This window comes from Corvus brachyrhynchos, unplaced genomic scaffold (assembly GCF_000691975.1).
Source record: "Corvus brachyrhynchos isolate BGI_N302 unplaced genomic scaffold, ASM69197v1 scaffold142, whole genome shotgun sequence".
NCBI classification, from domain to species: domain Eukaryota; kingdom Metazoa; phylum Chordata; class Aves; order Passeriformes; family Corvidae; genus Corvus; species Corvus brachyrhynchos.
In genome coordinates this window covers 7,608,908-7,618,003 of record NW_008237226.1, presented here as the reverse complement: position 1 = coordinate 7,618,003, position 9,096 = coordinate 7,608,908, and the positions used below count along the sequence as shown (strand labels likewise).

The following is a 9,096-nucleotide window of genomic DNA, read 5'->3' as shown; positions in this document are numbered from 1 at the left end:
TGATTTTTTTCCTTTTTTTTTTTTTTTTTTTTTGATTCAGTGATTTTAACCATATAGCCCTGACTGCAACACTGAAATGCATTCATGATACAAATTATGGAGCTAAAAACAAATACCCAAAATTCCAAGTTTTTGGGGCAAGATTGACACAAGAAAAGCATACTATTTAATTGCACAGAATTATTTGCTAATTTTTGTTATGGGAGCTTCACAGACTAATGCAGAGACCCTGTACTTACTAAATTCAGTACATATTGATTTAAATGAAAATAAAGTAGTATTAATTCAGTAAATAAAAAATAAGAAAGTTCTAAAGTTATAGTACTCTGGAAAATTGGCTAAGACATTTTCTTAAAGGGCTATGTTTGTATTAAACAGTGAACTAGAAATCACAACTCATAGATGCTTACTTAGCTGAAAAAAAATTCCAACCTGGAACCACAGCATATCCACAATACTGCATCTGAGAAGTTTTAATTTTTGGCACAATTTCTTGGCTTCATCACTACACATGGGCATTGGCAGCTTGTGACAGAAAGAAATAAGGAGCTACAATGGACAGGAGCAAATATTTCTCTAGTCCAGTTTCTTGCCACGTAAAATGGCCACAGGCAGACACCCAGAGAAGACTGCAAGATGAAAGCAAGAACAAATCAAATTTACCCATATTAGTTTCCCAAATTAAATATTATTAAATACAATTACTTTAGAGATAAAGAAATTCCACCTGAAACACTTAGTATCATATGAAGAATTTAGAAAACACAGGCTTTAGAAATAGTATTTTCAAGAACACTCCAAGCTCTTCCACCTTTTGATCTTAGATAAAATAATTGAAATAAATGTTGATTTCAAATTTTCTTTGAGTTTTCAGTGCCTCTGCATGAGATCTTGAGGCAAGGATGGAGGGATCAAATGTATTTCACTCCACGGCATAAGAAAGACCTTGCAGAGTCATGCTTGTGGTGAAGAAGGAAGTTTCCTCCACTTCATCTTTCCTTACAGGAGCAGGGATTAGATTTATGTCTTTGGTAAGGTTTTAATGTGCTTCCCCTTTTTGAATAACTTGGTGCCTCTGCAGACACTAAAAGCTTTCTCAAGTAACACCATAACTTCAAAATTGGGTTATTTTTACTCTGCTGCTTATCAGGCTACAATATGAAAAATGGTGACTTTAGGATTATCTACACACTGAATAAAACCATCATTTTTGCCTCAATCCCCATTTCAGATATCACCCTTGAAACTACAAAGAGACTGTTGAAACAAGCAACATTTTGCAGAAACAAACATCTAAAATTTTGCACAGCATGCACACATGCACACAAATTATATTCTGTGGGTGAATCCATTTTTAAATGCTGACTTACTGAGATTTTTTTCCCAGAGCTAAATATATAAAAAAAGACTCTCAAAAAATGAGAATAAAAATAAGTATCTAAAATGCATTAAAAAATCTCTGCTCCCTTCCTCAGATTCTCTTTCTTCATGCACTTAGTAACTTGTCTTCCATTTTGAGTATTTTATCTCCCAGATTTAGAGATTTTTTAGAACAAATATGCCTTTATTTGACTAATTTTTTACACTTTTGTAATGGGTATTTTCTAAAGGGCTGTCTTTATCCTTCTGAACTCTGGACATCTATTTTTGTAATACCCATGTGACCCTATGTGACCAACGCTGGATTAACTGAGTTTACCTATAGCAAGTGCCTATAAGTAGTAGACAAAAAGTCTACTGAAAATTTGGGGGAAACAGTAGTCAAGTACAATCAAAGGATTGGAAAACATACAGGGAATGATTCTATTGTCAGTTGTACAGATTTAAGGCAAGTTTCTCCACTGGCAGCTTGTTTTCGAATTTAGATTGTAAGTCTCCTCAATATTAGAAGCTACTACTTGAATTTTTTTCTGCTTTCAGATAGAATTCTCAGGTTAGAATCCTAGATTTGAACTCAGAATCATGGAATTATGGAACCCTTTAAGTGGAAAAAATCTCTAAGATCACCAAGCCCAACCATTACCCTACCAATGCCAAATTCACCAGTAAACCATGTCCCTAACTGCAAGACCTTCAAGTCTTCCAAATATCTCCAGAGAGATAGAAACTCGATTGTTTCCCTGAGGAGCCTGCTGCAATGTTGGATAACCCTTTCCTTCAATATTTTTTCCTAATATCCTATCTAAACTTCCCCTGGCACAACTTGAGGCCACTTCTGGTCCTGTCACTTGTTACCTCGGCGAAGAGACCGACCCCCACCTCAGTGCAGCCTCCTTTCAGGCAGTTGTAGAGAGTGTTAAAGTCCCCCTCAGCTTCCTTTTCCCCAGGCTAAAGATCGCCAACTCTTTCAGCTGCTCCTGACAAGACTTGTGCTCCAGACCCTTGCAATGCCATTGCCTTCTCTGGACTCACTCCAGCACCTCAGTGTATTTCTTGTAATGGAAAGCCCAAAACTGGACACATGATTCAAGGTGTGGCCTCACCAGTGTCAAGTACAGGGGGATAGTCACTGCCCTGGTCCTGCTGGCCACAGTAACCCAGCTACAATTCAGGATGTCACTGGCCTTTTGGCCACCTGGGCACTCTGTTGGCTCATGTTCAGCTGCTGTCACCAGTACCCTGAGACTTTTTAGCTGGGCAGCTTTCCAGCCTCTCTGCACCCAGCCTGTACCGTTGCATTGCGTTGTTGTGACCAAGAGCAGGACACACATGGTTCCCTGCACCTCGATGAATCCAAATGAACACTGGTAGTTTTCCAACAAGCAAGGTGTGGATGGATATGCCTCTGTCCACTAATAGTCTGAAAAGATTTCTCCTGATAAAGATCAAAAAAAAACTTCACAAGGATGAAAGCAGATGCACACCACTATGTGTGAATTCCAATGCTTGTGGTCCTTGATACCAAATAGGAGTCTAAATTTTGTGTAACTAATCACCTTAAAAGCAAAAATTGATCCTAATTTGCAGAAAGAAGCAGGTTTTTCATTAATTACAACATTAGCTCTTAATTTTAGTCAATCTCCTGAACAACCCAAATATGACAAGCCTACTTTTGTGGGGTAAACTGAGAATATGGCTGTAAAATAGGAAAAAAGTGCTCCTTTTGAATGGACAAACATGGAAGAACTGGCTAATACATTAAATCCAGAAACACTAGCGAGTGTTTTGAAGATTATTTTCATTTATTTTTTCTAGAGCACGCAAATGACAATGCAATCTCAGTGTCAGCCCTGGATCATTTAACTTCATGCTGACACTGAAGAGGGAAGTCAAGGTCCACAGCTATGCATGTCCTTCACCCCCATGGATCTCACTCCATGGTCTGCCAGAGTAGCCCACTGACCCAGCTCAGTTATCTGCTAGTCCAACACAGACTGCCCTTTCAGCAGCAGTGTGGGCTTGGTCTGGCAGCCAATGAATTGCAGAGCATCTCCAGAGCCCATCTCAGCCATCCTCCTAGGTCAAAGCCTCCTCCAGGTGCCCTGGGAAGTCCTCTGCAAGTATCTTCCTTGGTAAACACTGGCAGAATCTGTGGAGTTTTAGGCCAATAGTTTTAGCCAGCTAAGTCATGCAGTAGGCATATCTCCACCTCTACTGTGCATATGCAGAACTACAGAATAATACAAAGCAGTCATTATGAGAGGACACAGAAGTATCTTAATTGATAGGAGGTGCATGCTAATTCCCTGTGATGATTCCAACCAATTTAAACAAGAATCTTACCAGAGCAGATTCACCTACACCCTAGGACTGGATAATGGAAAACCAGCTTTCCACAGACACCGCTCCTCATTGCAGCCTAAGTCGCTCTGAATGTAACTATATTTTCAGGAACACTCCCTGTTTCTAAATAAAACAAAGACCATAGCTACAGCACAGAATATGTCGTTCTGGGTATTCCAGGTCATCTAGAGATTTTGAGAGACTAGGATAGCTACATAGCCACACTTAAAAATTAATTATAGGAAAACTGTTCACTTAAGAAGGATTCAGCAGGTCAATGAGGGCTATTAAAGATAATAGTGTGTGTTAACCTACTTGATAGTCTTTAGAAAATACATGCTTGAAGTTAATATAAATTTAGTTTTAAAATACTGTTAATTCAGGTAGATTAATGTATATATGACTATCATAAAAATACACACTAATAGTAAAAAGAGCTATTCTAACAAATAACAAATCACTTATCCTACTGCACTGAAATATTTAGGCAATATGAACTCTTCTAAACATGTCTAAATATTCTGTTTAACAGAATTACAGAGAAATGTAAAGTAACAATGCTTTGGCAAAGCAGCATTGGGACACTATTGGGATTGCACTGCAGTTTAGAGATAACCCTGAAGCAACTGGGTAGGGGAAATCTATATAACCTATGTTATTAATGACTACTGACTGACCTCTGCTTATCTTCACTACCTTAAGGATGACATTGGAATCTTTAACTCTGTTCGAGCCTCATTACCTCAAATCTAGCCTGTAATAACTTAAAAGGGTTCTGACGATATTTTCAACCTGTCATATTAAAATAGGAAATTTCTGATACTATGTATCATCTACAAAAAGGATCATTGCTTTGTTCATGTAGTGCAGTGTGAGCCCTAATATTTACACTGCATGCAATGACCAGAGAATGTATTAGCTTAATTTTTCACTTAAATATTACAGGTAAGAGAGAAGACAACAAATCCCTCAGGAAAGAAACAAAAAATAGAACATTAAGAGTGTGCACATAATACATTGAAGAAAGAAGCTCCATTTACTTTCCTCCAGGAAAGAACTTCCATTGTGTACCACACGTGCCACACAGGAAATGACAATAGCAGCTTATATGGCATTGCACCATGCCACATCATGGATATCTCCAAGGAGCACAGTCAAAGCTGACCACATAGTGCACTGAAGTGTACTTCAGGTACACTGAAGCTCACTGACACCAGTACAACCATCAAAATCCTCAGCAGGTGGAAACATCTCTAAACTTGAGCTCCTTGCTATTTTCCAGCCTAAAGCTTGCTTAATTCTAATTTTCTGATCAAATTTCCACTCTCTTCCTCTATCAAAAAAAAAAATTATGATTTAAAGCATGTCATTGAAGCTGAAAACAAAGCTGTTCCTTCCTCTTAGAATATAACAAGCTGTTTAATGCTCCATAACATTTTAAAGGGGGACAAATATAACAACATGCTCATTTCAAACTGAATTTACAAAAATTAATTTTTTTTTGTAGGCAAGGTGTTAAAGAAAAACAACATGTCTTATAAAATATACAGTAGCTGTAATTTAACTGCTTCTTCCTATCCTATCCATTTAAAAAATTGTTTCCGTTTTTTTTCTAAATAAAAAAGTATCAAGTATCATTTAAGGAAAGACTTTTTTCTCTTTGGAGGAACACAATTCCAACTTATCTGTCTTCAGAATATGAATACCAATTTGTACACAAGTCATCCTAAATGCCACTGCCTTCCTGCTTTCAATGCTGCTATTTTTCCAGAGAATATATCCACAGATCAATGACCCTTTCATGTGATCTGGAAATGCCAAAGAATAATACCTCAGGGAAAATACTGTTTTCACTTGAGTTAAAATATTAATTTTTACAACAGAAAGCAAGCAGAAATCCTAAAATCTTCGAGAATGCCATCCAGAAAATGTATAGACCTGGCAAATAATAAAAAAAGAAGTAATAGAGAACTAATAATTGTTCACAGGAAATAATTCTGAACCAAAGCCATAGTAATATTAATGAATCTCACAGATTAATAAACTGCTCATTTGGCAGCATTCACTGTAGCACATTTTTGCATGTTTGGCCATTTTTTTCTTACTGTTTATTAATTGCAGCTATTTGGAATTGATGATCTCCAGGGTACTTATCATTGCTTATCAAGACTGATGAATGCATCCCAGATGTTGGAGTCATGTGGAGGGTCTATCCATGCACAGGATCTGTGCTGAAATCCTGAATGTTTTCCTGCAGTGAACTTGCAGGCTCTCCTGACAACGGAAATGCAGCTGACAGAGTAAATTCCAGGAGTGCCTCTCCTTTCCCCTCTATCACTGCATGAGAAAGATTCTTATGCTGATGTGTGAGTATGCACACATGATGGGATAGTGCTTGCTGCCCTGTGGGGTCTTCCAATCTTTTCCTCTACCCAAAAGGAGAGTGTGATAACAGATTATAACACTTAATGAACTTTGATGGTGTGCTTTTCTCTGTAGTCCATGTGTAGACAGGATTTCTGAATTCAATCATTTGGGTACTGGGGGAAAAAACAACAGTTATTTTCTCAATTTTTAGCATGCTTTTAAAATTTCTTTTAGAAATATGGATGAATGTCAGGCAATAAAGGAGAAAACTGCAGAGATTTTAATTGTCTCTGCTTTGGCTATTACACAGTAGATATTTTCGTCATCTATATATAAAGTATCTTTGTGAAATCCTTTAAAATATGATTTCAAACCAATGAATGCCACTTTCTATTTGCCTTTAATTTCCTCTCAATAGTAAGTTCATCAGAGTGGAACAATTAACTAACTTAATTAAGCTAACTTAATTATGTTCTTTCATAGGTCAATATGTAGAGCTACTCAGATTAATAGCAGAGCTTGTAAAGTTAATCTTCTTGTATAATGCAAATGATGCCCAGTCATGTATTAAATACCTTCCTGAATAACAGATGATATAGGACTAAATGTACTTTAAAGAAGGGCAGAGACTGTGAAAAGGTTAAATAAAGAAAAATGTCTTGGATTTGTGGAAATTTTGAACAGATCTAATTCATTTTTTAAATTAATAATGTTCTTCTAAGAGGGACCCTCATTTCATAAGGCCATTTACAGCTTAAATATACATAAATAAAATTTGACTTCAAAAGCAGAACTGCATGACAGCATTTTCCAGCCATCTTGCACCCTTTTTATTTAGTTATTAAGAAGATTACATAAAACAGTCATGTGAAGAGATTAGAGGGAAAATATGAATTTCTAACTCCAGACCATTTACATGCTTAACTGTATTTCCCAGTTTATTTTACAGAGGAACCACTTCAGTAGTCAAAGGTATTATGTTCCTTTTCTCAGTTCATTATAAATTCACTTTTAACACAGTTAGAGTCTAAGGCTCTTTAGGCATGTGGCTTACCACTTCTGTTCTGGAATATTAATGGGAACTGCAGTAATAATAATAATAATTACTTGTAGAAGCATGAAAAGTAAAATCAGACAAATCTCTCGTGTGCCAAATAATCTGAATAGGTGACCCAACTCCGTTATTTAGATAAATGAGTCTGATGGCTGGAAGACACACTCTGACAAGAAGAGTTGGATTATGGGCCAAATCACCCATAAGTAATTCTGAAAGGAACCAAATATCAGTCTTTTCTACATCGAATCTGACTTAGGTCCAGAAAATACTCGAAATGCATTCCAATTCCAGATCTGTAACATGCTGCAACTCTTCCACTGTCACTGAGAGAAAACAAAGTGGAGGAGTGCAACAAACACTATGCAATAAACACCTTAGAGAATTTTTATTGTAAAGGAGTGTGAAGGAAAAGACTCCGGAAGTATGAAAACCACCACTGCTCAGAAGTTTTAAAACCAGAAAAAAGTACTAACAAATGCACTAGGGAGATCCAGCCTATGTCTTCCAGGATATGGATGACACAGATGATTCTATATGTTTTCTTCTCTTTGTTAAAGTATGTAATTTAGTGTTTGTGGTGGTTTTTTGTGGTGTTTTGTCTGTTTGCAGATCTCAGTATAGCAGCAGGTTCAGAGTACAAATCAACCTGTGTTCCAAAATCACAATCCAGTATCACTACTGGAAATACTACTGGAAATGAAGGGGAATTATCTACCTACGATAAAAAATAACTAGTAAGTTACCACTTATGATTTTTCATCAGAAAACAGACTTCTAGGTCCATACAGCATGAACATTTACAGTTACTTTTCTGAGTGGGAAAGTTCCTCAGAAATTAAACAAAAAAAATTAGTGTTCAAGACTAAATATGAGTCCAACTCACCCTATGTCAGTAACTGTGTATTTTTTTAATTAGCAATGGGTCAGAAAGAATGCATTTATAGCAACAACTGTCTGACACAAATATTCCATTAAAGGCATTCAAGCCAGCAGCTACACAGAATAGAAGGAATATATTGTTATGCCTATGAAGTTTAGAAAAGAATGCACAGGCTTTTCACAAGTGCAAGCATAAAAGCTGTGCATTTATACATACAGATAGATACACAAATATATATTTTATCTAATATATTCTTGTGTTCTTTAAGAGTGAGAATCATCTGTCAACTTCTTAATGGTGTTTATTCTTCACGATGATTATTCTCTGAAATGAATTATGTCAGTGATGGAAATTCACTTATTTCATAGTCTAATAATAGCAGATGGAAAAAAATATCACATGAACATTATTACAAACTTTCCTATGAAATTACTTTCAATTCAATCACTTCAGAACATGCTACATCATACCTTGTTTAAAAAGCAAAAACCTCAGTGTAATAAAATAGCATAAGAATGGATTGGATTCACTGCTGATGAAGTTTATAGCTTTGGGTTTTAAAAAAAAGAACTCCTTTTGTACTAACTTGAAATGCTAAAGGGACTTGTTGGGAGATCAAGGAAGGAGGATAAATCAATAAACAAAAGACAATATAAGCTGCCAATCGTATTAATAGAAATTAAGCAACGTTTCCTTCACTTGTATAGGAAATAATGCAGTTAAAACTGAATTCTATAATCTTTTTACGATGCTTGTACCATACTTACAACTAATGGCAGATGACTGAAGTGTGGGACACATCTTTTTCTATCAAACAAATCACTATCCCTTAGCTGCACGTTACTTATGGAAAAACATCTGTGCTCTATCCAGATAAACTGCAAGCTGCAACTGGATGTCTTATAGTTCAGAAACAGGTTAGGGGGTATCTATCTTAATCCTTCTTTAGCTGAGAAACACAACGCTTTGCACAGCTTTTATAGTTTAAATACAGCACCCAAAAAGCACCACAGACACATGCTATTCAGGTTCATATGCTACCAACACATCACTCACATTTTACCCTGTA

The 9,096-nt window shown here is 36.4% G+C and overlaps 1 protein-coding gene across 4 annotated transcripts in view; it reads right to left on the bottom strand.

Annotated features, from left to right (window-relative positions):
• Nucleotides 1–9,096, bottom strand: part of PHF14 (PHD finger protein 14) — a 164,509-nt gene that overhangs the window by 21,021 nt on the left and 134,392 nt on the right. The window lies entirely within an intron of this gene.